We start from the raw sequence: 27823 nt of genomic DNA on the forward strand, positions 1-27823 counted from the left end.
AGCACCTGAGCCTCCCTGCTGGTGCCCAGGCTCCATTTGCGCCTCTCCTCTGCTCCCTCCCTCACTGCTGCAGGCTCTGGGTAATCTGCACACTTTTGCAGAGTCCTTGGAGCCACCTCTTACAAGAGTGCAATTTCTTCAAAGGGTAGTAGGGCACAGAGGTTTGCAGGGTTGGTTCTGGAGCCCCATGGGAACCTTTCTCAGGAGCGATAGTTCCATTTAGGGCCAAGGTCACGCTGGCTGAGTGGTCTGATTCCAGTTGCTGGAAGCTGGAAGTGGGGTGTGGAAGGAGCTGTGGTCATTGAGCCCCAATCATGTGACAGGCACTCCACTGGCTGCCCTCATTATGATGTTAATTGAAATCATCTGCTCACAAATAGCAGAAACAAATGGGTCCTTGGATCAGAGTAAAGGAGAAGTAAGAGGCAGTTATGGGGTTTGTGGAGTGTCCTATGTGGTGAGGGCAGGAACGTGGATGGGACCTCGGGAAGGGATGGGATCAGAGTCAGAAGTGACCAAAGTTTCTCTCCATCTCCCTGCTCTTCCTGCACACCAGGTTCTATTCCTCCTTCTACTGAGGTTTTGTTGCCTCTGTTCCCCTGCAGCCTCCTGTGGCTCCTGATCCTATAGGTACAAGTCCAGCCTCTGGGAGATATGAACCTGTTCCTGGGCTCAATTCCACATCCTTTGGGAAGGGTGAGGGGCTCACCCAGCACTAATGGAGTAGTGTCAGACACAAAATGATGACCTTTGTCCTGTCAGTGTGGACCAGGTGCCAACTAAGAGGATTCATATCAGTGTGTTATCCTGAGCCTGTAAGGTGGTTTTCTTATGGGTATTACCAGTGAAGACCAGAGAGCTGATTGCCATGCCCAAGGTGAGACCATTAATGCCCCAGCGGGGGTTAACTCATGGCCACTGGCTCCAGGGAGCATGCTCAATCAGCTATGCTCATCTTTCCCTGTTACTGCTCTGTGTTCTAGTTGGAGAAAATGGCACAAGCAAAGAGCTAGAGGGAAACAGACTGGCACAGAGGGAATCATGTTAGGAAGTGTGTTGATGGCGTGCTGGTTGGGTAGGGAGGAACCTTGGCCCTGCTGGTGGGACTCTGAGAGTGAAGATGATGGCATTCAGCACAGTAATAGGATGGGATGGGGGAGAGGGCATGGGAGCCCTGGAGAAGGAAATAAGGTGGAAAATGAAGACAGGGACCCAGAGCAAGAACACAGCACTCAATAATGAACAAGTGCGTTAGTCCGTTCTCACACTGCTATAAAGAACTATCTGAGACTGGGTGATTTATGAAGAAAATAGGTCTGACTCACAGTTCTGCAGGCTTAACAGGAAGCATGATTGGGAGGCCTCAGGAAACTTACAATTATGGTAGAAGGCAAAGGGGAAGCAAGAACCTTCTTCATACGGTGGCAGGACAGAGACAGAGAGAGCACATGAGGAGGAAAGTACCGCACACCCTTAAACCACTGGATCTCACGAGAACTCATTCACTATCATGAGAACAGCAAATGGAACTCCACCTACATGATCCAAGCCCCTCCCACTCAGTCCCTCCCCCAGCGTTAGGGATTGCTATTCAACTTGAGATCTGGGTGGGGACACAGAGCCAAACCATATCAACAAATAGGAATTTATTTTATTTTTGCACCAAAGAGCCCGGTTTGGCTTCCTTTGTTCGTCCCGCTGGCCAACGCTCTGTGTGGCTTCCCTCATAAATGCCCCCAGGCCTCAGAATTCTCACCCCAAAGGGTTTGAGACTGAGTCTGCAAGACACGGATCATCCAGATGAGTGTTTTCCTCTTTTCTCTGTGGCACTGAGGGGCTAAGAAGCATCTAGACATCTCATGCAGCTCTCGATTTCCCACCACAGCCACGGCCCCACTCAGCATAGCCCAAAAAAGGAGCAAAAGCAGAAAGCTCAAGGACCCTCAGAATCAAGGTAAATTTTCTTTCTAAATAACTTGAGAATTCTTTTTCCCTCTAGTGCTTGAATTTTCTAAGCTCTACTTGATGTTTTTAAAACGTTAAAATGACTCTGATTTTGAATCGAGCTCGTTGGTCTTGCAAAGAAAATAACCGTGCTTCGAAAGGAGAATAAACAAGTCAGGAAGGGAGAGTGAGGAGATCCTCAGCTCCTTCTGGGACCCAGACCCCACCTCCCCCTGCACACTCCACACTCAGGTGCATCTGGAGGTGGAAAGACTCAGGGTCAAATGACAGCTCTGCATCTTGAGACTGTGTGACCTTTGGTGAGTGACCTCACATTTCTGGGTCTTGGTTTTCTCAATAAAAATAAAAAAGAGAGATAAACAGGTCTACATGGAACGATGCTTGGAACGAAATGGAATAACATATGCAAAATAGCTGTGCACTTCTGAAAGTCCTCTGTAAATGTACTCTCCTGATTCATGTCACTGATAATTATTATTGCTAGTTATTCTCTCAACCTACTGTATGCAAACCCCCTGTGCTTCATGCCAGAGGAAGGAATTGGGTTGAAATTGTCTACTTGCAAAAGTTATAATATTTTTCTTTCAGGCTTGTTCTCTCAGAACACAAAATCACTATTCAGTACCTGGGACATTACAATAATACATTTTAATGAAAACTTAATTAATTTGAAATGATTGCTTTGTTGTAAGTAGAGTGAAAAAATCTTTAAAAATTGGCAAATGGAAGAGAAAATGTTTTTATATAAGTACTTAGGAGAGACATATTGAGGCCATGAATATTTCTGAAATAAGAGAACACAAAACTTGAATTTGTGAAGTTGTTTTCTTAATTTGGAGGGCTGTTTCAACTTGTTTCCAAATGAAAATAAAAGAACCAAGTTCTGTAGCTTGTGCAAATGTATGGGGACATCAATGTAAGCTTTTTTCTTCATCTTCTTTTATTTTTTTGGGACAGAGTCTTACTCTGTCACCCAGGCTGAAGTGCAGTGTTGTGATCTCGACTCACTGCCATCTCTGTCTCCCAGGTTCGAGCAATTCTCCTGCCTCGGCCTCCCGAGTAGCTGGGATTACAGGTGTGTGCCACCACGCCTGGCTAATTATTGTATTTTCAGTAGAGATGGGGTTTCCCCATGTTGGCCAGGCTGGTCTCGAACTCCTGACCTCAGGTGATCTGCCTGCCTTGGCCTCCCAAAGTGCTGGGATTACAGGCATGAGCCACTGCGCCTGACCTTCTTCTCTTTTTTTAAGAAAACCTGTTTTCCAATAGGGTTTAACAACATGGGCTCATTGGGGGCTTCAAGTGTTTATTGTTTGGTTTAGTTTTACAGAAAGACACAAAGCTCAAGACCAGAAGTACAACTGAGGGAGCATACGCTGTAAGACTGCCTCCCAGACACACCACTGCAACAGTGAATCGCACTGTTTAGACTTTGACTTCAGGGTGGGGGTGAGCTGATGAGACTGGCCCCTTGATGAGGTGAGAGGCCGCCAAGCAGTGAGAGCAGCTGAGTTTGAGCCCTGTCTCTGCCACCTGTAACTCTCTCATCTTGAGCAGGTCTAGCGTCAGTGTGGGCCTCAGATCTCCCATCCCTGAAATGAGAGAATTCAAATCCAGCTCCGGCTCTGCAGCCCACGCCCTTCCCTGCACTACACGGCATCCAATAGGCTTGAAGAAGGAGTGAATGACATTCGAAGATCACATCATCTAAGCCATACTCCTCTCCCATCCCATCCCTTGTTGTCCTTTACGTGGTTCCCATTCATCTTTCTTCTCTTGGGCCCGGGGATGTGCTAGTGAATGTTTAACAGCCACTCCGTGAGAAAAACAAAACGGTCTTGATTGATGGCATTTGCTGATTTTCTTGGTGTAAACACTCCCACTATGGGCTGTTTCAAGCAACCACAGCCATGCTGCTGAATGCTGATCCTGGAAGAGTCGGTGCAAGCTGGTTCTGGCACAGCGCTGGCTGGGTTGCTCCAGGATAGGGGCGCTCTCTCCCTGCTGGCTAAATGTGAAATGGGATGAGATCGTTACCAGCTAATATTCATTGCGTGCTTATTGTGAGCCGGGCTGTCTGCTCAGAGCCTTGCATAGGTTGTCTCGTGGAATCATCACACGGTCCTAGGATTCAGTCCCTCGGTACAGATGGTTCTGTAACCTGCCCAAGGCCATGCAGCCACAAGGAGGAGGAGTTGAACCGGCCACGGCGCCTGAGTTCATAGCCCATGCTTTTAGGCATGCTGTCTTAGATTTCAGCCTTGCTGCTTTCTGCTCTTGAAAGCCTGCAGAAAAATGCCTTGAGACATAAAGCAAGTCCATTTGCACTTGGTTCCTTTATTTTGAGCTTATTTATCAAATCTCCTGATGATCCTCATGTATCTCTTTATTGCACCTGGCCTATTAAGACATGTATTGGTAAACATACTTTGGTGATATTTATTGTCATTCTAAGAACTCACAGATTTATACCATTTAGGGTTCTGTGTTTTGTTTTTGGGTAGGCCTCATTAACAGGGTAGAGTTCAGACATATGGGTCTTGTATAAAAAAAGTGACTTCGTAGCAGCTTTTTTTGTCGTGTGTGTGTGTGTGTGTGTGTGTGTGTGTGTGTGTGTGTGTGATTATGAAAAGAAACAGCCTTAAGTAAAGGGAGCTATTTGGAGCAGAGAGGTTTTTAATTAGGGTGATATTCCAGAGCTGAGTGACAGTGTTTCTTGAATAACAGAAGCCTGGAGAGCTCTCCCTTGGAAGGGCATTGCCATACACCAGCCGGCCAAACTGATTTTTCAGGAAATTAGGCCCTGCATACCCAAACTGGCAGAGGCATGAAGCTTTTGTCTGGCTGAGCATGGTACAAAATGGTTTGGAACATAAACAATTATCTGGAGAACCAAGGCTGCATGGATTGCCAAACTGGTCAATTTGTCCTCATCAGCAATACAATGTCCACCCAGGGTATGATTCTGTAGGCCGCTCCCCTTGGCCCCGGACTGACTGCCTCCAGGGGGATGCCAATCTCATGCCACTGCACCTGATTTTAAGCAAACTCAGAATATGAAAATGTGGATTTTGAGAGGTGTAACTTGGGTGAAATCAGCTTTGTGGTGTAGAGCACGACGTAGCAGTAAGAGCATTTGTAATAAGTAATGGTTCTGTTGTGACATATAAATGCTTGCTACTAATTATTTAAAAATTCAGGCCGGGCACAGTGGCTCATGCCTGTAATCCCAGCACTTTGGGAGGCCAAGGTGGGCGGATCACCTGAGGTCAGGAGTTCGAGACCAGCCTGGCCAACATGGTGAAACCCTGTCTCTACTAAAAATACAAAAAAATTAGCCGGGCGTGGTGGCATGTGCCTGTAATCCCAGCTACCCAGGAAGCTGAGGCAGGAGAATAGCCGGAACCCAGGAGGCAGAGGCCACTCACTGCCTGGGTGACAGAAACCATCTCAAAAAAAAAAAAAGAAAATCCTGCCATTCAGAAATTGTATTCGCTGGCTCTCATGTTACTAATAGAGACATCCCTGAGACTGGATAATTTATAAAGGAAACAGGTTTAATGGATTCACAGTTCCACATGGCTGGGGAGGCCTCATAATCATGGCAGAAGATGAAGAGTAAAGGGGCGTCTTACACAGCGGCAGGCAAGAGAGAGCGTATGCAGGGGAACTCCCCTTTATAAAAAACTTCAGATCTGGTGACTTATTCACTATCACGAGAACAGCACTGGAAAAACCTGCCCCCGCGATTCAATTACCTCCCACAAGGTCCCTCCCACAACACGTGGGGATTATTACAATTCAAGGTGAGATTTGCGTGGGGACACAGAACCAAACCATATCAGAAATCATCACGTCGTTGGCGACTTTTCTTGTTATCTGCTGTCATGTAACAGAAAGCCCTGAACATCCTGGCATTAGGCAAGAACTACCTTGTAATGGTCATAGAATCTGTGGGTCAGAATCTGCATGTGTCTCCTCTCCACAATCTTGGCACTGAAGGTCACTGAGAAGCATGCTGTGGCCAGCACACTTGACTGGGGTCCAACTTGCCTGTCCCCTTTCCTGACTGCACTTTGAGGGTGGTCACTGCCTGCTTTGCTTTGCTTTGGAGACAGAGTCTCGCTCTGTTGCCCAGGCTGGGGTGCAGTGGCACGGTCTTGGCTCACTGCAACCTCCGCCTCCTAGGTTCAAGTGATTCTCCTGCCTCAGCCTCCCGAGTAGCTGGGATTACAGGCATGCGCCACCATGCCCGGCTAATTTTTGTATTTTTAGTAGAGACGGGGTTTTGCCATGTTGGCCAAGCTGGTCTTGAACTCTTGACCTCAAGTGATCCACCTGCCTCAGCCTCTCAAAATGTTGGGAGTATAGGCATGGGCCACCACGCCTGGCCTGGGCGCTGCTTTCAAACCAGGGTTCTGTGACTTGAGGACAGGGGGCCCAGTGAGGAAGCAATAGCCGCCCTGAGAGTGGTCCGGGGTTCTCTTCCCATGGGCAGCAGCTTGTTCCCACTTGGGTCCGAGTTCCTGCCTGTCCTGGTCCTCAAGGTGCTGCCTGTCCAGGGCTGTCCAAGCTCCCTCTTCAAGCCCACATCTCTGGATTCTGGCCGTGGCGCTGCTTCTGCGGATGGGGCTGGGAGGAGGGAGTTATGCGTGTCTGAAGCTCTAACCCCCACAACCCCACCCCACGTCTGTAAAGGGCAGGCTCTACAGAAGATCATGTGAAACTTGGAGTAAACCCCTAGCTTTGCTCAAGCGTCCCTTTGCCTGGCTTGTCCCTGTGGACGGTGTGGTCTCTCTGGGGTCCCCGGGGTCCTCTGGACACTGACGCAGGGCAGGACGACGTAGAGATCCCAGATCCTCTTCCACCTTAACTTGCCCTCGGGGTGGATTTAACGTTCTACTTTTATACTTCTCTGTGCCTCACTTCCTCCTTTGTGAGAGGGAAATCTTCTCACTCCCCACCCCAAAGGGTTGTTGCAGGCCTCCAATGAGGTGTTGCATGGAGGGCTCAGAGCCCGCCTGGTGCAGAGAAGAGGTACCTGAATGTGAGCGCCCATGAACGCTGGGGCCGTTACATTGCTACTGTAGTTGGGGTGAGGAAGTGCCCTGCCACAGGACACTGCCACCACCAACGAGGCCTCTGTCCCCTTCCTCCTCCTCCTGCTTTTCCCAGGCCTTGGCTCTGACGTGGTCATCTATGGGGCCCCTCCTCTCCCCAAGCGTCTCTCCCCAGCTGGACTGTGGGGGCAGAAGACGGGTTGGCTGTCCTCTCACTGCGCTTCCGGCCCTGTTGTTCCTGGGCTCCCCGCTTTCTCTGGGTTGCCTCTGCTGGCATCCTTGGCCTTAGACCCTCCCTAGCATGCAGGGGGCTGCTCAAGGAGGCCTGGTTCTTCCCGTCAAGTTCAAAGCATTGACGGGATGCTCAGGGCCCACGGCCTTCATCACCCCCCACCAGCAGCAGTAACCTTATTGCTATTTAAAATGATTTTTACTAAGTGGCTCTAACTGGCTGCCCATAAAATAATGAAAGGAAAAGTATTCTCATTAAAGAGGAGTTTATTTAGATTGTAAACTCGGGTCTGCTAATTGTGGTCTTATGCCAGGAGGCCAGTGAGGCTGTCTGTCGTGGCTGATTGAGAGGCAGCGGCGGTGACTGCTTACCCTGGCTCCGACTGGGCACTAGGAGGGGGTGCTCTTAAGGGAACTGGGGCAGGGCCTTGGCTTGGGAACACTAAGGGCTGTGTGTGCTCTCTCAGGAAGCAACCTCTCTGTGAGGCTGGGAAGGGGCCCCGAACCACAGTGAGGAGGCAGGGGTGCTGGGGCTGGCCTGGGCCGGGACCTCCCCGGGGCTGTCTTGCCCTCATGCCCAAGGTGTGGGTTGCAGGCCCCGTCTGGGGAGCCACAGCGACGACTCTTAGTGTGATGAATCATGAGCCCCACCCAGGTCCTCTCTTCTCCCAGAAGAGGCAGGGCAACATAGGAGCTTCTGCAGGTCTGCGGGGCCGGAGGCGAGGCCAGGTGCAGGGTTCAGTTCTCCACACAGCAGCTGTGCCAGCCCCCCTGAGCCCTAGTTCCTTCTTCTACAAATTCAAATAAAAATACTGATCTCATGGGGTCCTTGTGTGGGTTAAGGTGCAAATCCAATGCCTGGCAAACAGTAGGCACCTAATAACTGGCCCTTTCGTGGTAGGTAGTGGCAGTTCCCAGGCCTTCATTCATGAGGTGGTTGTAGAGCCTGTCTCAGGGGACAGACGGGACACCAGGTAAGTCCTTGCACTCTGGGTCTTGTTCCAGCAGAGGCTGCGGACAGGAAAGGGGCAACAGGTGAATGGTCAGAATGATTTCATGACATTGTAGGGACAGAAGGGAGTCCGGGGACCGAGGGCTATTTTGAGGGATCGGAGAGAGACCTCTAAGGAGATAGCCCTGCATCTGAGAGCCCAAAGAGGTATTGTTGCCACCGCCCTGTCCCTCTGCTTGGGTCACCCCCACTGACCACTGGAGAGAGCTTGGACTGAGGCCCTTGCCGCATTCTGGCCCTCCGGCCCCTCCCCTGTGGCAGGCGAACTCTGCCTGGTGTCTGTGACAGGTCTTAGGAAGGAGAAGGTTTTCTTTCTCTCCTCCAGAAGGGGGAATCACATCTTTGCCTTATGGGATTCTGGGCTGAGGACTTTTCCTGCCCCTCAGCCGATGGCAAATGGCCTCCGTTCCTCCACTTTCCCAGTCAGTGGATTCTTACCTTGTTCTTGAGAATGGGAAGGGCGCTCTTGATTGCCGTGCGCAGAGGCCTGGGGAGGCGACTGCATTTTGGTCTCGTCCTCTCCAGCTGTCTGTCACTGGGCTGCACCATCCAGGTGGCTCCCCTCGGCCCCGCCCTTCTTGCTGGCACACACTGGGAAGAGCTTATGACTGAGTGCAGGTGCCATCTGCATCTGGAGTGCCCAGCAGTTCTGCAGGGATCCTGCAGGCCACATGCAGCCTTTGGCGGATTTCTTCCCATTCCATCCTAGGGTGGCCATGGCTTCCTCCCAGGCTCTGCCAAAAGTGAGACGGTTGATTCTCATTTTCTAGAATTGTCATAGTGGAAAAGACTTGACATCGTTTCTTCCCTTTGAGAGCTGTGAAGGCTTTGTTGATGCTCCAACATGTCATGCAATTTTGCAGGTGTTTGATGTGAGTTCCTGAAAATATAGTTTATTTGTTGGGTAGTATATTCTATATATATTTCTTAGTTCCATTTTGTTATTCATGTTCTTCAAATTTCCTCTATCTTGACTGATTTTATTTTTCTGCTTGTTCTATCAGTTACTAAGACATGTATTAAGAGATCCCAATTGACTGTGGGTTTGTTTATCTCTCCTTATAGTTCTATCAATTTTTTTTTTTTTTTTTTTTGAGACGGAGTCTCGCTCTGTTGCCCAGGCTGGAGTGCAGTGGCATGATCTCAGCTCACTGCAAGCTCTGCCTCCCGGGTTCACAACACTCTCCTGCCTCAGCCTCTCTAGTAGCTGAGAGTACAGGCACCCACCACCACGCCCGGCTAACTTTTCTATACTTTTAGTAGAGACAGAGTTTCACCGTGTTAGCCAGGATGGTCTTGATCTCCTGACCTCGTGATTCACCCACCTCGGCCTCCCAAAGGGCTGGAATTACAGGCGTGAGCCACTGCGCCTGGCCAAGTCTTGCTTTTTTTTAAATGCAGCAGAGTCTTCATATTTAACTGGAGACGTGAGTGCTTATGCATTTGATGTAATGACTTGATGTCATGAATGACCATTTGGGTTTAAATATATGACGTGTTTCCTATTTGTCTCAATTTCCCCTATTTTGTTTTCTCTTTCTCTCCCAGATTGCGTTTTATGGGTTATGTATTTTATTATTTACTACCATTAACTTGAAAGTTTTAGACTATTTGAACATTCTTTTAGTGGTTGCCCTGAATATTGCAATAAGCATTCTTGACTTATTAAAGTTAAATTTTTTTGTTGTTATTTTACCCTCTTTCTGGACAATTAAGGGCTTAAAAACACATGAGGTCCATTTATCATGTTCTTCTTGTATGGCATTGCTGTTGTATATTTTAATTCTCTGTCTATTTTCAGCCCAATGAGGCATTATTTTCACACACACACACACACACACACACACACACTCATTTTGTTCCTTGTATATTTTGCATCTCTTACCTTTCACCTGGGATCATTTTTGTTCTGCCTATAGAACAATCTTTAGTATTTCCTTTAGTGTGATCATTGGTGATAAATTCTCCATTTTGTTTGTATGAAAATTCTCTTTACATAACCTTAATTTTAAAAGAATATTTTCACTGGATATAACATTCTTGGTTGGCCCTTATTTCCTTTTCAGCACTTGATATCATTCATTGTGTTTTAGTTTTTATTGTTGCTGTTGAGAAGTAGCTATTATTTTAACAGTTGCTCTTTGAAGATAATATGTCTTTTTCTCTAATTAAAAAAATCCTCTTTCTTTATGGTTATCAGTAGTTTTGCTCTGATATAGCTTGGTGGGGGTTTTCTTTTATGTATTTGTTTGTTTGTTGTTTGATAGGAGTTATAAGGTTCCTTGCTTCTGTGCTTGAAGTCTTTCATCAGCTTTAAAATTTCTCAGCCATTACCTTTTCATGTTTTCTTTCTGACCTACCTAGTCTCCCAGCTCCTTTTGGGGCTGCAATTACAAGGCTCTTAAACCTGTTCCTTGTGTCTTTTCTACTTCATGCCCATTCTTCTATGTTTCCCATCATGTTGTAGCTCTATTTTTTTATTCCAGACATTTTATTTTGACTTTCTATTTCATTAATTTTCTTTTCAGCAGATTATGCTTTTAAATCCATCCACTTAATTTTATTCTGCTGATTTGATTTTTCAGTGTTAGAATTTCCATTTTAAAAAGGAATTTTCATTGATGTACTGAAATTTCTAATTTTTCCTTTATCTCCTTGAACGTTATAAACATAGTTATTTAGAAGTATGTGTTGATGACTCCAATAGCTAGAGTCCCTGTGATTACTTCTATTGTCTGTTGTTTGTGCTGGTTTCGTTCATATTGTTTTGACTCCTTGTATGCATGGTTATTATGCCCAATGTTGTGTTTTAAAAGTTGTTTGGAAGAATCAATTAAGCCTTAGAATGACATTATCTTCTTTCAGAGATGACTTACATTTCTTTCCATTGCTTTTTAGCGCTTGAGGTCTAAATCGTCTCAACTCAACCTCAGGTGTTGAGATAATAAGATGTCACATCCATTTCCTGAGAAGGTTTGTCTGCTCTAGTTCCTCACCACTCCTCACATTCAGCCCTTCGGTGTCTCAACTAAAACCAGGGGGCCTCACTGGGGCTTTCCCTGTTGTCTGGGACCCCACATGGCTGTGAAAGCACTGCTGTCTTTTGGCTTCTCCATTGATCCCCGTGGTATCAGCAAAGTGCCCCCAGGAGTAAAGCAGCCACACGTGGAAGGCTTGGCCCCCATTTTCCTGTGATTCTGGCCTATACATTTTCACTATCTTATTAGTTCTGTAACCAATTTTAAGAAGATATTTTGCCCAAATATTTTATTGTGTTCAGTTGGAGAATTGGTCATAATTGCCTAGTCTGTCCTTACCAGAAGAGGAAATCCTGACCTAACTTGCACCTTCATTTTAAACTATTTAAACTATTGCCACTTGCCAGAACTTCCAGCATCCTGCTTCCCCATGCCCCAGGCTCCACATCCCCTAGGCTGTAAGATCTGCTTGGACTGGCCCGTCCACTCCCACTCAGGTGTCAGCAGGAAGAAGGGAAGGATGAGGGGTTGGTGGCACACCGTCCCTTCCCCTCCACGAGGCTCCTCACCTCCAGCCTCCATCTTGGCTTATGATGACCACATAGAAGTCTGCTGAGGACCCAATAGGGTCTCCCACAGTTTGCAGCACTGAGGACGCAGCAGTTACCTGGAGAGAAGGAATCCCTGCCCTCGTGGACCTTATATTTTAGTGGAGAGACGGAAAATCAACATGCACACAAACCAGTACTAAACTTCTGATGTGACAAGTGCTGCAATGACAACAAAATCAGGCAATGAGACTGGGTAGGAGGAGCATGCAAGGACAGGAAAGGCTTCTTTGTGGAAGGAGGAGCCAAGTGGGGAGAAGTCTGAGCAAAGCGTGCTCGGTTAGAGAATAGCAGGATGAGGGTCTTCACCTGGAGCAAATGCAGCACGCTGAAGGGACTGAAGGAACACTGGCGTCCGGTGTTGGAGAGAGATGAGTACAGCGGTGACGGGATGCTGGGGCAGGAAGGCATGAGAGTTGCCTGGACACAGTGCTGTGGCACTTTATTCTCTCTGGATAAGAAGCCTGTGGCATATTTCCAGGGGGAAATGAACTGAGAGGGCCCGTGTAAAAGCAGAGAAACCAACCCTGTCTTTAGGGCAGCAACCTTCTGAGTCTGGTCTGCTGACCCCAGGGGTCCCCAGGGCATTTCTCAAATGTCCATGTGCTCAAAAATACTCAAATAATACCTTAGGTATACTACTACTATGATATACTGCTATGTAGTATACTTAGGTATACTACTATACTAATACTAAGGTATTATTTAAGGTATTATTTTCCTTCTTCACTGTGCCTTATTTGCCCTGATGTACAATAGCAATGGTGGATAATACTGCGGGTGCCCCGGAACAGATGCTGGCGGTGACTCTACATCCCCACTAGTGGTCACTGTGTGTTCTGCACCTGAAGACATTCATAGGAAGAAGAAACTGTCAGTTTCACTCAGGAGCGCCCCTGATGGGAGCAGATGCAAGTTAATTTTATTTAGTCTCAACCCTTGGGTACACGTTGTTTTGATATTCCACGCTACCACATGGGAAGTGCCCACAGGGCTGAGGGTAAGGGAAACTGGGTGAGTCCTGGGGAAGGGGTGACTGGGGCTGTGTCAGCCTCTTGAGCTGCCCATGTAAAGCCCAGTGCTCTGTGTGTGTGTGTAGACAAAGAGAGAGAGAGAGACATAAATAGAGGAACAGAGAGAGATGGCAAGAGAAAGAGAAACAGAGAGAGAGAGATTAGAAGGGGAGGGAGGATGGGAGGAGAGAGGGAGGTGAAGACAGGTGAGGGGTGAGACATATCTAGCAGAGGAGAGAACACAGAGAATGAACAGAATAAGAAAAATTATGGAATAAGATACAATGGATGAATTGCAGATTTTTTTTCTTTTTTGTTAGAGATGGGGTCTCTATGTTACCCAGGCTGATCTTAAACTCCTGGGCTCAAGCAATCCTCCCGCCTGAGCCTCCCAAAGCCCTGGGATCACAGGCATGAGCCTGGCCCTGAACTGCAGGTATTAACACAGAGAAGGGACGCGGCATCTGTCGGCCGGGGAGTCAAGGCAGTTTGCCGAGGAGTTGAGTTTGCAGTTGAGGGCTGAGGCTTATCTTGAAAGCTGCCCAGTGGAGGGGGCGAATGGGTAGGGGAGAAAACAAACATCCCAGGTCAGAGAGCAGCTGGTGCCCAGATGGACCAGGGCAAGCCTGGCCTTCAGAGGTGGGTGGGTGCTCCTGGCAGCCCCACCTTCCCTTCCCCCATCACGGTGCATCATTCATTGGAAGCTTTAAATGGCAAAGCTGTTCAAAAAGGTCTGGATTATTTTAAATTCAGTTTTCAGAAACCCCATTGTACCATTGGGGTCCTTATAAATCTGATGTGGAAAACGGGGCTCAAAGGCTTCCAGGGATTTGTGGCAAGTGGACCTGGATCCACGAGACCCGGAACGCTCCCACAGCCTCCTCCTCCGGGCCAGCTGTCAGATGGCGGCAGTTTGATTGGAAACAGAACAGCCAGCACTTTCAGAAGTGCTAGCTGGTGGTTATTTCGGGGACATTGGGATGTAGCTGGGATTTAGGTGTCCAAAATATCTCCTATGAGACGGAGCCTGGCCTGAAGCTCTGATCCCGGGATTTCAGCCTGGCAGAAGGCTCCCAACATCCTCAGGCAGGGCGGACTCCACCCCAAGAGCCCTCTCTGGGTGAAGGCTTCCAGCTCCCAGCCTGGAATCTGTAGATTAAGGTATTCATCACATCACAGTCTGGCTGTACCTTTCAGCTCCTCCAAATAAGTGTGGTGTGATTCTATTTCGCAGACAAGTCCCTGGGAATCCAGCTGGTAGGTGATGAGGGAACGTGGGGCAAAGCCTGATAGCATCGCTTCTGTATCTAGAGTGCACCCCAGGAACAAGGAAAAAAGACCCTTCAGTCCTGGGACCCTGGAGCTCCTGCAAGCTCTCACCTCCTCACCCAGCAGCGTCTGCGTGCTGGAGTGAAGCAGCGTCTCTTCCAATCCAAGTCTCCACCTGTGGCCTGGGTGGCAACCCAACCTCTCGGAGCCTCATCGGGTGTGGGGAGGATGAACTGGGGAGGCTGCAAAGGCCGGTGTTCACCTCTTCTTCCACCGCCGTGGACCAGGAATCGACCATCCAAAGGCCCTTCCCAACTGGATTCATAAACTATACGGAAATAGAAACATTTCCAAAACTGCTCTCTGGCCCAGCAGCCTGTGGATGTGTTCTCACGTGATGGTTTTGACAGCTCGGCCTGACAGGCATGGTTGTTACCACCACTCTGAATCCAAGCAAGCAGGGCATAGGGTGGCGGCCTTTGCCTGTGGTGGGGATCCTGGGCATGGTTCACACCCAGGGCTCTGGCTCACGGCCCCCCAAGAGGCAAGTGGGCCATCTTCTTCTCCTGTACCTGCTGGGACACCCCACCTGTGTGTGTGTTCAGCATGGGCCTGTTGGGTTAGATGGAAGATTCTGAGGAAATTACTGAGCTCAGGGTACGTAGTAGGTGCTGAGAGGCCTAGATCAATGGGATTCAAAGCTCTGCTCTTCAGCCATTTTTTAAGGCTACTGGGTGCAAAAGAGAAATGTCTTGCTAGGGAGGGGTGATTGTTGGTGTGATCAGGAGAGTAACAGCCCCCAAGGCAGCCCTGTCGTGATCCCTAGAGCCTGTGAGCGTGTTTGGTTACACAGTGTTACAGGGAGTTGAGGTTGCAGGTGGAATCGGGTTAGTAATCAGCTGGCCTTGAGTGGGAGATTCTCCCGGCTTATCTGGGTGGGTCCAACATAATCACAAACATTTTTGCAGGAGGGAGGGGTGAGAGAGACTAAACCTGCTGGGTGCTGGTTTTGAAAATGGAAGGGGCTCCCAGGCAAGGAAGGCCGCAGCCTCCGGCAACAAGATAACTGCATTGGAACCAATTCTACCCCCGAACCAATTCTACCCCCCGGGAGCTGAGGGCCTCCCGAAGCCCTCAGAAGGATGCAACTCTGCCCACACCTTGATTTTGGCCCAGGGAAACCCCTTAGACTTCCGGCCTCCAGAGTGCTAGGATAATCACTGTGAGTCTGTGGCATCGAGTGCAGGTGGCTGGCGCCGGGAGCTGGGCTGCCGTGTGGTGGGCACGTGTGCATGGTGCTCTCAGCACTCACAGGCTTGCCGGGAAGCTGCTGTATGCTGGCCCCAGCCCAGCAAGCTCCCAGTGAGTGCCCCAGCTTGTCTCCCTTCTTATTCGATAACATGAAACAACTATTCACGGGGCGGAACTTTTTACCTACAGTGACTTTTAAGAGGACTGTGATGACCGGGGGCATCTGGTGACAAGAATGTTTAGAAACATTTTCTGAGTAGATTTCCTTACATTTCCTCCCTAATCCAAGCCAAGCCAATACATACACTCACATGCACCCTGCGTTAGTCCATTTTCACACTGCTCTAAAGAACCACCTGAGACTGGGTGGTTTACAAAGGAAAGAGGTTTAATTGACTCACAGTTCTGCATGGCTGGGGAAGCCTCAGGAAACTTACAGGTATGGTGGAAGGCAAAGGGGAAGCAAGGTACGTCTTTCACGGCAGCAAGAGGGTGTGAGGGGTAACTGCCAAACACTTTTAAACCATCAGATCTTGTGAGAACTCCCAGCAAGGGGTAGTCGGCCCCCATGATTCAATCACCTCCCATCAAGCCCCTCCCCCGACACATAGGGATTATAATTTGAGATGAGATTTGGGTGGGGTCGCAGAGCCAAACCATATCACACCCCAAACACAGTGCACATAGGATGTCCACGCCTTAGGCACACACTCATATGCACAGACACAGCCTGAGTGTGAGGCTGGTTGTGACCCAGCAGAGGCCTTTCCAGGGGCACTTAGGCTGGTACAGTGCATTGCACTCTGTGGGGTGATGGTCCCAGGATGGGAGTGAAGGTGCTGAGGTGGCCCGTAGACCACCATCCTCAAGTGCAGACTCCCGAGCAAGCTTCTGCTGGAGCAGGCCCACAGCCACACTCCTCTGCATGGTCTTGGCCTGGGTCCCTGCATGGGTGCCCTGCAGCAGCCACAGGGTCCCTTCCTGAGTGCTCTGGGCCAGTCACAGCTTCAGCAGCCAGCGTGCAGTACCAGGTCCTCACTGCTCTCACTGCTGCTGCCAACCCTCTGCTCCTGCCGAGTTCCCAGGAGGAGCTTCTGGGAGGTGGGAGGCGGCTCATTGGGCACAGTTACTCTGGGCTCCTGGCTCTGGGGACTCCATGTCATCAACCCTTCAGTTCTGCTTTCAGAGTCCAAAGATGCGCTGCAGAGCCAGAGATGCTGGGAGAGGCAGCATGGAGGAGACCACCTGAGCCAGGTGGGGGCCGGCAGCCGAGCTGGGGGCAGAGCAGGCATTGTTCAGATGAATGAGGTGGGGCGCTGGGCACCTTGACACTGGCTGGGCACACAGGGACCTGCACACATCTCCTCGTGGAGTCCCCTCTGCTCTGGTGGTCTGCAGTTTCCTTCAGGCCATGCTCAGAAGAACCTTCAGTTCATGCCCCGGGTGCAGGAGGAGAGCAGTGCTCGGCGATGCTGGGTCCACAGCGGTTCAAGGGGTGTGGGGAGGATGGACAAGGCTGTGGCTGGGGGTTCCTGCTGGGTTTCAGCCCTCTGTGCTCTCTGCGTGTTCTCAGCCTTGATGGTCATGAGCAGAGGTGCAGTTTGGGGAAGAGCCAAGAACAGACCCTAATGCTGTCCACCTGGAGAAGGGACTCCCAGCACATCACTAAAAAGTGTGCGGGGGTGAGGGACCTCTCAGTGTCTTCCCACCATCCTTAGGATGAAGGAAAACACCCCGTCACAGCCCTGAGACCCTGCAGGGTGTAGCTCCAGCCCCATCTCTGGCCTCCAACCCACCCCACCCCGTGTGATCTGCCCTCAAGCAGCAGCAGCCTTCTCTGTGCTGGTCACGGTTGCTCCCACCACGCGGCCTTTGCACCTGCTGTGGTTCTGCTGAATAATCTTCCCTTTCTCCTTTGTCTGTCAACTCCTTCCTGGCTCCACCCAAGCACTGCTACCTCGGGTGTGCCTGCCTCTCCCTCCCTGACTTGGCCAATCCCCGTGTCCTACCCAGCATCCCTGCCTCGGTCATGATCTGACATTTGTTTGCCCGGTGATCTGGCATCCAGTTCCTCTGCTAGACTGTGGAGTTACCTGAAGACAAGGACCTGGCTTGCTTGTTAGTTTGACCCTTGCATCTCTGAGCCGAGAGCAAGGACAGCGTGTGGTGCCACAGAGTGCCCCAAGTGCCACCTGCTCCGAGTGGTCCATATGAACTGACCCACACATCTTCAGAGCAACCCTGGGCAGGCGCTGTTACTATCTCCATTCTACAGAAGGGGAAACTGAGGCACAGCGAGGTGAGCCAGTACATCTAAGGCCACACAGTGACATGTCACAACTGGACTTCAAAGTCTGGGCAAGCTGGCTCTGCATGGCACTTTCCCATACAGGAGCCTCCAGCCACACATAGCTCATAGAGATTAAATTAGTGAAAATGAAATGAAAATAAAATTCAGTTTCTCAGGTGCATGAGCTGCCTTTCGGGTGGTTGGTATCCACGTGTGGCTTGTGTCCGCCATATTGGGTAGATGTGGCTCGTTTCCATCATTGCAGGAGGCTCTGCTGGGTGGCATCACCTCTAGACTGTGTCTACAACTGGATGTGGGCAGCTCACAAGCATTTCCCAGTGGAATGGAGAAACGGGGCTCCCAAGCACCCCACCTCACTCTCTTCCCACACCCCACAAGGGGCTCGCCGGCCTCTCTGGAGCCCCTGGACTTGGGAGTGAGCCCCTCGCTTCAATATTCCCAGGCTTTCTTGCTCTCTATCCTGTAAACTGCTGACTTCAACAGCACTTGTTTCTAGCCTCATCTTACCTTCCACGTCACAGAGACAAACCTTTGTGTTTCTGTTTTGTACAGAGTTAGATATGCTTTGCAGGCCACATTTGGGCTTCGTCTCTTCTTTCTTTCCTCCTCCCTCTTCCTCTCCTTTTTCCTCTCTCTCTCCCTCTTTCTCTCTTTCTCATTTTCCATCTTCTCTTTCCAACCCTGTAAGGATGTGAACACCACTCTTAGCTCACGGGCTGTGTCTGATGGGGAAGGCCATGGTTTGCCAAGCTCAGCTCTAGAGTCCGAAGCTTTGATAAGTGCCTTCCTCCTTTCTGGGCATCACTGGAGTTTTCCTCCACCTGTCCCACCTGTTCTGTCTGGAGAGCTCCTTCCTGATTTGAGCTGGATTCAGTGTCCCGTTCTTCCCCTGGGGTGTAGCTCCAGGAGCGGAGGCAGAGTTTGGGAAGCACAGCCTCTGAGCACTGCCTGGGCCCTCTCCCCCTCTCCCTGCAATTCTGGGGCTCGGGTGTTATTTTGTGTGTGTGCAGGTGAGGCATCAGCCTACTCCACTGTCATCTTTATTGCCTGTGATTTTGGCTGAGAATGTTGCGTTTCTCTCAGAATCAACAGCACACCATCCCTGGCAGTCAGGATCAATGTGACCCAAAGAACACTTTGGGGGTGGGAGTGAGGGCCTATCCCGCCCTTGCGTCCGTCATCCTGCTGAGGAGCTATGGGGGCCTGTGTGCTCTGCTAAAACGGTTCATTTTCCTGAGGCCGAGGCTGCCCGCCTGGCTGGGCCTCTCCTTGGTGCTGCCCCGCTGTGTTATTGACTCCATGTGTTCTGTTTCTTGGCCTTGCTTCCTCCCCACCAAAGAGGCCATGATGCACAAACACCTGCAAGTGGCCGTGCAGCCTGTGTACTTGGCATTCTAAGATGTGCCTGGAACGCAGGCCAGTTCCGCACTCCGCATGGAGGCTCTTCTCATGTGTGTCTTTGACTGTCGTTTGCCAGTGGGTCTCAGTAACCGTCTGCCCCACAAACGCTGCCTGTGGCCACCACCCCTGAGTCCAGGCTCTCCTCCTGCAGCTGACTTCACTGCCACCCCACTGGGGGAGCTGAGAGAAGGTGCCCTGAACCAAGAAACCCCAGCTTGCGGGCAATGCTGGCCACTTGGATGAGCAGCAGGCAAAGTGCCTGGTGAGGTGTCAAGGCTGAAAGCGTGGGCTGTGCAGGCGGACAGGTGGACAGAAGAATAGGTGGACAGGCGGACGGAAGAATAGGTGGAGAGGCGGACGGAAGAATAGGCGGACAGGCGGACGGAAGAATAGGCGGACAGGCGGACGGAAGAATAGGCGGAGAGGCAGACGGAAGAATAGGCAGACAGGCGGATGGAAGAATAGGCAGACAGGCGGACAGAAGAATAGGTGGATAGGTGGACAGGCAGACAGGAGGACAGGAAGTCAGGAGGATAGGTGGACAGAATAACAGGCAGACAGGTGGACAAGTGGACAGGAGGGTAGGTAGACAGGAGGACAGGTGGATAGGAAAACAGGTGGACAGGAGGACAGGTGGATAAGCAGACAGGGCAGGTGAACAGGAGGACAGGTGGACAGATGGACAGGAGGGCAGGTTGAAGGAGGACAGGTGGACAGGCAGACAGGAGGACAGGCAGACAGGTGGACAGGAAGACAGGAGGATGGGTGGAGAGGTGGACAGGCAGACAGGCAGACTGGCAGGGCCAGGGTTACAGCTTGGTTCCTGTCTCACCAACTGTGACCCTTGACCGAGGCGAACCCTTCCAAGCCTCCTTTGTGAAATGGAGATAATTACAGCACCTACTGCAGTCAATTCATGGGATATAAGGTCTTCCTGCCCTCTGCTTTCCCACCCTGTGCTGTCTGTGGCTTCCCACCTGACACTTTTCTGCTGTGGATGAAGCCCAGCCTGCTCTGGCACTTGCCAGGCATGAACTGTGCTCCCTGTTGGGTGCTGGGAGGCTCTTCACAGCTGGGATGCAGCCCCTGCCAGCACGAAGCTCACAGCCCTGTTCCTGCAGAGGGATTGTCAGCCTCAGCCTGACTTCTCTAGAAAGTAGATCCCGAGGCAGAGCCCTGACATGCTGTGTTTTATGAGAGGGTCCAGCCCCAGTGGGTGGGAGTGAGGGGCACACGGGGAAGCAGGGAGGGAGAGCCAGGGAGATGTACATGTATGACCTCTCCGGCCTCGCCAGGCAGCTGCTTCCACTGGGGGCCTGCCATGGAGAAGCCACCTAGCCATGTCCCAGGCTGTCCCAGGCCAGATCCGGGGAAGGCAGGGGCGGGGTGAGGGGAAGGGAATTCATCCCTTGGCTCACTTGCTCATTGGTTAAGCCCTGGACGTGGTCACTTGGCATCATCTGTTGGCAAGCCGTTCATTCATTCATGCATTCATCCACTCATTCATGCATTCATCCACTCATTCATTCATTCATCCACTCATTCATGCATTCATCCACTCATTCATTCATTCATTCATCCACCCACTCACCCACCCACCTGCCCATCAGACATTCAGGGACACCCTCTCTACCAGCCTCAGCTTTGACCCAGGGTGTGCACTAAGAACCAGAGTGGATGCTGTCCTTGCCGTAGGGGCTCCCACATGTCCCTGCCTGCACTAACCACATCCCAGCTGCTGGTGACATGTAACCCTATGGGTTGGCCCGCTGGTCTGGGACCAATGGAGGTTTCCATTTGGCTGGGGAGAGTCAGGGGCTCTGGATGTGTCCTTGTTCACTTTTGCTCATGGTCTGGACAGTGATGGTTCTGCATGTGAACCTGAGATTCTGGTGACAGTGGTAGGTAGGTGTCCCCTCCCTTCCCCCGGCCTGGGTGTGGCCATGACAGTCAGGATTGGGTTTGGGGTGGCCGCTTGCCGGTTCTGGCTGGGTCTCTTTCACCTAACCCCGCTTGTGAGGTCTCTGTAGGCCCCTAACTTGACCCGACACCGTGGGTGGGTTTTAGTCCTGCCTTGATTCCCCATGGACTCCACTCAGCCACCTGTGCCCGCTCTCAGCCCCCTGCCTTGTGTGAGACCCAACCTCTTCACTGCTCTATCCTTAAGTGTGACTAGAGCTGGGCTCTGTCTTGGGGCTTCCTGACCCCAACTGCACAGAGAAAAGGGATTATTTCCACGTGGTCCCTGCTCCGGAGGCCTCGCCACATGGAGCACAGGAGCCAGCCCTGCCATCGTAGCCACTGGGCATCAGTTCTTACCTCTGCCTCTTCCTACCTGAGCACCTTTGGAACAAGTTACTGGCCCCTCTGAGTTTGTTTGCTTGCTATTATAATTTTGGATTATAACGTTCACCTAGTGGTATCATCATGAAATTTTAGTGAAATAACACATGCCAATCTCCCGGACAGGGCTGTCACAGAACTGGGACTCAAAACGGGGTACCTATTATCATTGTTATCATTACTAATTGTTGGTGATGGCAGTAGTGGGGTATGCCTCTGCCTGGCTGGGTCTCCCCTTGTTTCTGCCAGCTCTGGGCCAGTGTTTATGTGCTGCTTTCTGGGTGCTGGTGTTGCAAGACAACAGACTCATCAATAACCTGGGGTTCAGGGTGCAAAGTTAGGGTGCAATCAGGGTTATAGGAACACAGAGAAAAGGGCAGCCTTCCCCTAGTGAGGAGAAAATCTCAGAGGATAATTTTTTAAAATTATTTTTAAAAGAAATGTCTGTCTGCTTAGATCTTGAGGACAAGGGGAGTGGATGGAATGATACGAACTGGGAAGGCATCTTGCAGGGTCAGCTTCTTGGCTCACTGGAGGACAAAATGGTACTCACGCTGGAAACCTGACAGTTTCTAGGTCTCTCAGCTCCTGGGAGACTCTGGAGAGGCCTCAAAAACAGCTTGCCCTGAGTCACTATCGCACCACTCAGTCCTCGCCTGTTGGTGACCCAGGCTGCCTGGCCTTTCAGGGGCATTGTCTGGATGAGAGACACAGGCTGCCTCTGTCCAGCTCTGTCCTGCCTGGGGGACTTTTCTGTTTTCTCATATAGCTTGGTAAATAAGCAAATTTTACATAGTTGTAATTGGTATATGATCCATTTTGTTATTGAAATGCCAGGGGTCAGGTTTAGGTTTGGCTGCTCACCACGCAGGAAGCCAATCACTAAGACAGCAGGTATTGCCAAGGAAGAAGGCTTTAATCCAGTGCTGCAGATGAAGAGATGGGAGATCAGTCTCAAATCCATCTCCCTGATCAACTAAAATCAGGGATTTATACAGCAGGGAAGAAATCTAACTATGTGCAGAAAAACAGGAATGAGAGAGGGTATGGAAATCACCACGGATGGTCTGGAGTCTCGTTGTCTGGCTGTGGTGATTTTGTGAGTTTCATTTCCTTGGTTCTATCTGGGAGGCCTGAGGGTTGGTTTCCTGAGAAAGGAACTCAGATAGACACATGTAAGTTTCTCAAGTTTTAAGACCAGAAGGGCAATTTCTAGGCTTATTAAAAAAAAAAAAAAAGCAAAACATAAACATTAGTTCTGCAGGGCAATTGGACTGGTTTCCATTTGAGCCTATCATTTCCCCTCACCAAGCCTTTGTTCCATTTTGCCAGTGTCTTCAGTGACTGTTTTAAATTACTGCAGAGATTGGCCATGTGCCTATTTGGGGGCTTGGGCTGCTACCTGTTGCCCTGAGTGTGTCTGCTGAGGTCCTGAGCCCACTGCCTTCTGTTCCACAAGGGGCCAGGAGGCTCATCCATGCAGGCTCATAGTCCTCAGAGTCCTGGCATGGGGCCCAGGATGTTGTCAGCATTGCTGTAGTTCTATTATAAATAATACTGTGATGGACATCTTCCTTCATAAAGCCACACTCTCTCCTTTTCCCTCCATTCCTCAATGCTTTACTTGGATCGGGACTGGCAACGACACTTTCTAAGCAGTGTCACTTCCTTGGTTTGTAACAGCTGCAGGTTGTTCTTAGCAGGCCTTACCTTGGATGCGGTAACCCTCAGATTTCCCTAAAGACCGTTTAACTAAATGGGCTCACAAAAGACGTTGCACAATTGCATTTGTCTCTGCCATGCTTGCTTGCTGCCTGCCATCTTTAACCCCATCCTGCATTTTGTGAGCTGCATAAGCAGCCTGCATCTCAGTATTGCCGGTCTTCCTGGAAGCCCTGAGTTCCAGAAGCTTCTCTACAGTTGTGGATGGAACAGAGTCAATTATGCCCTTTCCTTTTTGAAAAGCAGGGAAGTGTTCATTCTGAGTTCTGACTCCATTCTATGAACCCTGATTCCCTATGTATAAAATGGGGATAAGAATATCTAACCCACAGAATGGTTGTGAGGACTAATCTACATAACAGCCAACAAATGAGCTGCAAACATGAGGATGATTCATACACCGAACAGCCATTGCTAGTTTTGTTAGCGCTATTACCAGCTAAATGCATCAGATATATTTCTTATAAATTATAGTCAATAAGCCAAACTGAATTGAAATAGGATGCTTCCCCTTACATCAAACATGCAGAAATGATGGATATAATATAACAAAACATTGTAAATACATAGTAGAAATTTATTTATGTATTTATTTATTTTGAGATGAAGTCTAGCTCTGTCACCCAGGCTGGAGTGCAGTGGTGCAATATCAGCTCACTGCAGCCTCCCGGGTTCAAGCTATTCTCCTGCATCAGCCTCCTAAGTAGCTGGGATTATAGGCGTGCACCACCACATCTGGCTACTTTTTGTATTTTTAGTAGAGATGGGGTTTCACCATGTTGGCCAGGCTGGTCTTGAACTCCCCTTGTGATCCACCCACCTCAGCCTCCTAAAGTGTTGGAATTACAGGCCTGAGCCATGGCACACGGCCATAGTAGAACTTTAAAGCAAGGGAAAGCCTCAGATACCAGAAGAAGATGGGGCTCAAAACCAGAGGCAAGAGTGGGATTTTAAGTGCAATGTCAGCAATAGATACAAGGCTGACCTGCAGCTCTGGGCCCCAAGATTGGGGAGATCTGAAATTGAGTTTCCTGCATAAATTTGGGGTCTGACACTTCAGGGAATGGGACCACCAAATGGGAACCTGCTCTCTGCCATGGGTTACTGATTTTGGAATGCCAATTCTGTGATGCATAGGGTCCATGTTTGTGTCAAAAAAAACCATGAAGTGAGAAGGCAGACCCACTTGGCTCTAACAGATGCAAATGCAAAATCACTGCACAGGGACGTCTTCACCACCGAGGGTGCTCAGAACTCCCACGAAAACCAGTTCTCATGAAATATGCACTTAGAGTAAGAAAATACAGAGAACACTCAGCACACAAAACTTCAGAACTGCAGACGACAGAGCAATCTGAAGATGTTAAAATGAGTATGTTTAAGTTTTCAGTGAGTCAAAGAAATAGAGTGCATAGACAAAAGTAGGACATTATGAAGAAAATGAACATGTGGCTTAAAAAAAGAACCAGAAGAAAATTCTGACAATATAAAAATACAGTCATTGAAAGAAAGGTTTTATAACCCATATTGCTATTCCTAAGGGAATGTCTTAAGCATATACAGGCTTTGCTCCTTCCAGTCTTTGGAATATGGCAAGAAAGTTAGAGATGACCAAGTTCCCACATACCCTCTCCACTGAGACTTTATAACCTATTGAGAGAGATAGGTCAGAGAAAATAAAAATAGCATGGAGCATTTACTCATCTCTTACTATGTCCTGGCACAGAGCTAAGCCTTTACAAGCATTAACTCATTTAATTCTAACAACAATCTTTTCAAGGAGCCCTGTTATTACCTAAGGCTCAGGAGGGTAAGGATCTGCTCACAATTCCGGAAGTGTCATGGGTGGTGCTGCGCTCAAACCTGAAACTGTGGACTTCAAAGCTGGATGATGTCATCACTGGACAGAGATTATTTGACAGAGACTCATCAAATGAAAGAACAAAGGAACCCGTCCACACAGGCAGCTTCCACGCTGACCATGACCGCGTCTCACATCGCCTTCTGGCTCAGTTTCCAAAAGCTTTAAAAATCAATTTCCTTAGTAATTACTTTGCTAACAGTCAGTTGGTGTGAATTTTAATGTTTTTGATTTTTGACATTTATTGGATTATCCCTACTCTACCGATGCACCTGCCCGTCTCTGTTAGCCCTTGTACTTGGCCCTGGCAACTCTGGCATCCTTCCTATCTCCAAGGATCCTTTTGGGTGGTAGCGTGACTTTCTATGAGAAGTTTGATTGCTAAGAGCAAATTCTGGGACAAAAATTCAAGTTCAGCAACAGCTCCTGGGGGTGCCTGGGACTCCTGGGATTACTGTGCTGTTGATCACTGGGCCCTAGTGATACGCACGGCATGTGCTATCCATGGTGCAGACTGATCAGGCTTCAGGGAGTGGATCAAGAAGCCCTTTAAGAATTCAAAATCGGGCCGGGCACAGTGGCTCACACCTGTAATCCTAGCACTTCAGGAGGCTGAGGTGGGTGGATCACGAGGTCAGGAGATCAAGACCATCCTGGCCAACATGGTGAAGCCCTGTCTCCACTAAAAATACAAAAGAATTAGCCAGGTGTGGTGGCATGTGCCTGTAATCCCAGCTACTCAGGAGGCTGAGGCAGGAGAATTGCTTGAACCCAGGAGGCGGGGGTTGTAGTGAGCCGAGATGGTGCCACTGCACTCCAGCCTGGGTGACAGGGCAAGACTCCATCTCAAAAAAAAAATCAAAATTAATTCAAAAAGACACAGGTAAGGATACAAAGCAGGTCTAACCCTCTTCACACTTAATAAATGTTTATCAGAAGTGCAATTTTTCTGACACGCTTTTTGAAAGAATAAGTGATATGTGTTCTTAAAATATCTCAAAGTACAACCCCCTTCCCACCAAAAGGGGAAAAAAACCGTAGGATTTATTGGTGCATACAAACAGGCTATACAAGGTGTTGGCGTTTAAGTTAGCTGGGAATTAGGTAATTGACCATCAGGTAAACTGCTTTAAGTTTATTGATTTTAGGTAAAGTGGTAGGCTCCCATCCTAGCTATGCTGAATAACTTATTTTGAAAAGGAAAAAGATAATTTGGAATGTAGAGGAATCTTGGATTGTAGGCATACTCAAATACATTTTGAGAAAGTTGTCAGAGTAGAATGAAGTCACTTACGTTTGAAGAGACCCTGACAGAAAGAGCTGGGGAAGGTCATGCAGGGAAGGTTCTCACCCGTAAATGGCTGATAACACAAACTATCACAAAAGACTGAGAAACACCCAACCTTGCACAAAGGTCGTTGGAACCTTACACAAAACATACTTCTTCAAGAACATCTGCCTAGCAACTGCCTGTTCAATCTTAGACTGGTCTCACCCTTGTCATTACTCTTTTAGCCAAGGATAATGATCTCAGAACAATTATACAATTCTCCTCATTTTTTCCTTAAAAAGCTTTGCCTTCTTTTACTTTCCTGAATGTGTGCATCACTTACTATGGAATGCGTACTCTCATTGCAATGCCCAGTTCCTGAAGAAATACCATTTTCTTTTAGAGAGCTTTTCTCTGTTTGTTATTTAGGTTGGCAATTTCCAGTGATAAGTGTTTTAAAAATCTAGAGTTTGAAAGAAAAGAAGATTGGAGACCTCCACTACTGTGATGTGGTAGATTAAAGATGGCTTCAAGTCTTTTGCTAGTCCTCCCATTTAGAGGAACAATTTATGCCCCCTTACCCTTAAATCTGGGCAACCTCTGTGATACCTGACACTAAAATACAGCAGCCACCACACTATGCTGGTTTTCAGGCACAGTCTTTAAGAGGCTGAAATCTGTCACTTCTTGTGTCTTGGAATACTGGCTTTTGGCACCAAGCAACCATGTTGTAAGGAAGTACAATCAACCACGCAGAGGGACCCCTTGTGGGGAAGAGCTGAGGCCCCAGCTGACACTACCCCCTAAGCTCCAGCACAGACTGAGCTGTCCTGGAAGTGGGTTCTCTAGCTCCATCAGGCTGCCCTCAGTGACTACATGGAACAGACATGAGCCATCCTGGCTGGGTCCTGCCCAAATTATGGACATGTAAGCAAGGGCAAAGTTTGTTAGTGGTATAGGCCACTAAGTTTTATGGTGGTTTCTTAGGCAGCCACAATAGATAGTTGGAAAAATAGTGAAATAAGCTATGCGAGAAACTCCTTTTCTGCTCCAAACACAATACATAAATGTGTTAAAACAACAAAAAAGACAAGTTCTTATTCTTTATTAATTTAATATTAAAATAATTTTCCAACATTTAAGTTTTAATATTTACTTATGTACTATTTAGTAAAGCTTAAAAAAAAAAAGTAAACAGCAGATTTAGAAGCAGTCCTGGGAAATCTCAGGTGCTAGACAGTACGAGAGAACGCGTAATGAAACCCTGTGCCTCAGGAGTGCTGGAACAGACTTGTGCCTTGGGGCTGGGTGTCCATGACTGCCTTAGGTCTTGAGTGAAGACTGCAGGGTCCAATATTTAAAAGAGAGATAGATGTGGGTTCTCTGCAAAAAGCTTAGAGCAGGGAAGGATTGATCTGATTTATGACAGGAAATAGTACAACTTCCCCTGGGCCTTAGGAAACAGACAGGAAACAAGCTGCCTTGGGCAGAAACAGTTTCTCCCAGGTAGCGAGAAATCCAAGCCCAG

General features: G+C 49.0%; 1 long non-coding RNA gene across 1 annotated transcript; it reads left to right on the forward strand.

Moving 5' to 3' along the window:
• The first annotated feature begins 1883 nt into the window (after nucleotides 1-1883).
• Nucleotides 1884-3816, forward strand: LOC108514493 (uncharacterized). Its single transcript, XR_001881225.1, has 2 exons — nucleotides 1884-1954; nucleotides 3288-3816. It is a non-coding gene; the product is annotated as an uncharacterized LOC108514493 (long non-coding RNA).
• The last annotated feature ends 24007 nt before the right edge of the window (nucleotides 3817-27823 follow it).

The sequence above is a fragment of the Rhinopithecus bieti genome, unplaced genomic scaffold (assembly GCF_001698545.2).
Source record: "Rhinopithecus bieti isolate Rb0 unplaced genomic scaffold, ASM169854v2 scaffold_32081, whole genome shotgun sequence".
NCBI lineage: Eukaryota > Metazoa > Chordata > Mammalia > Primates > Cercopithecidae > Rhinopithecus > Rhinopithecus bieti.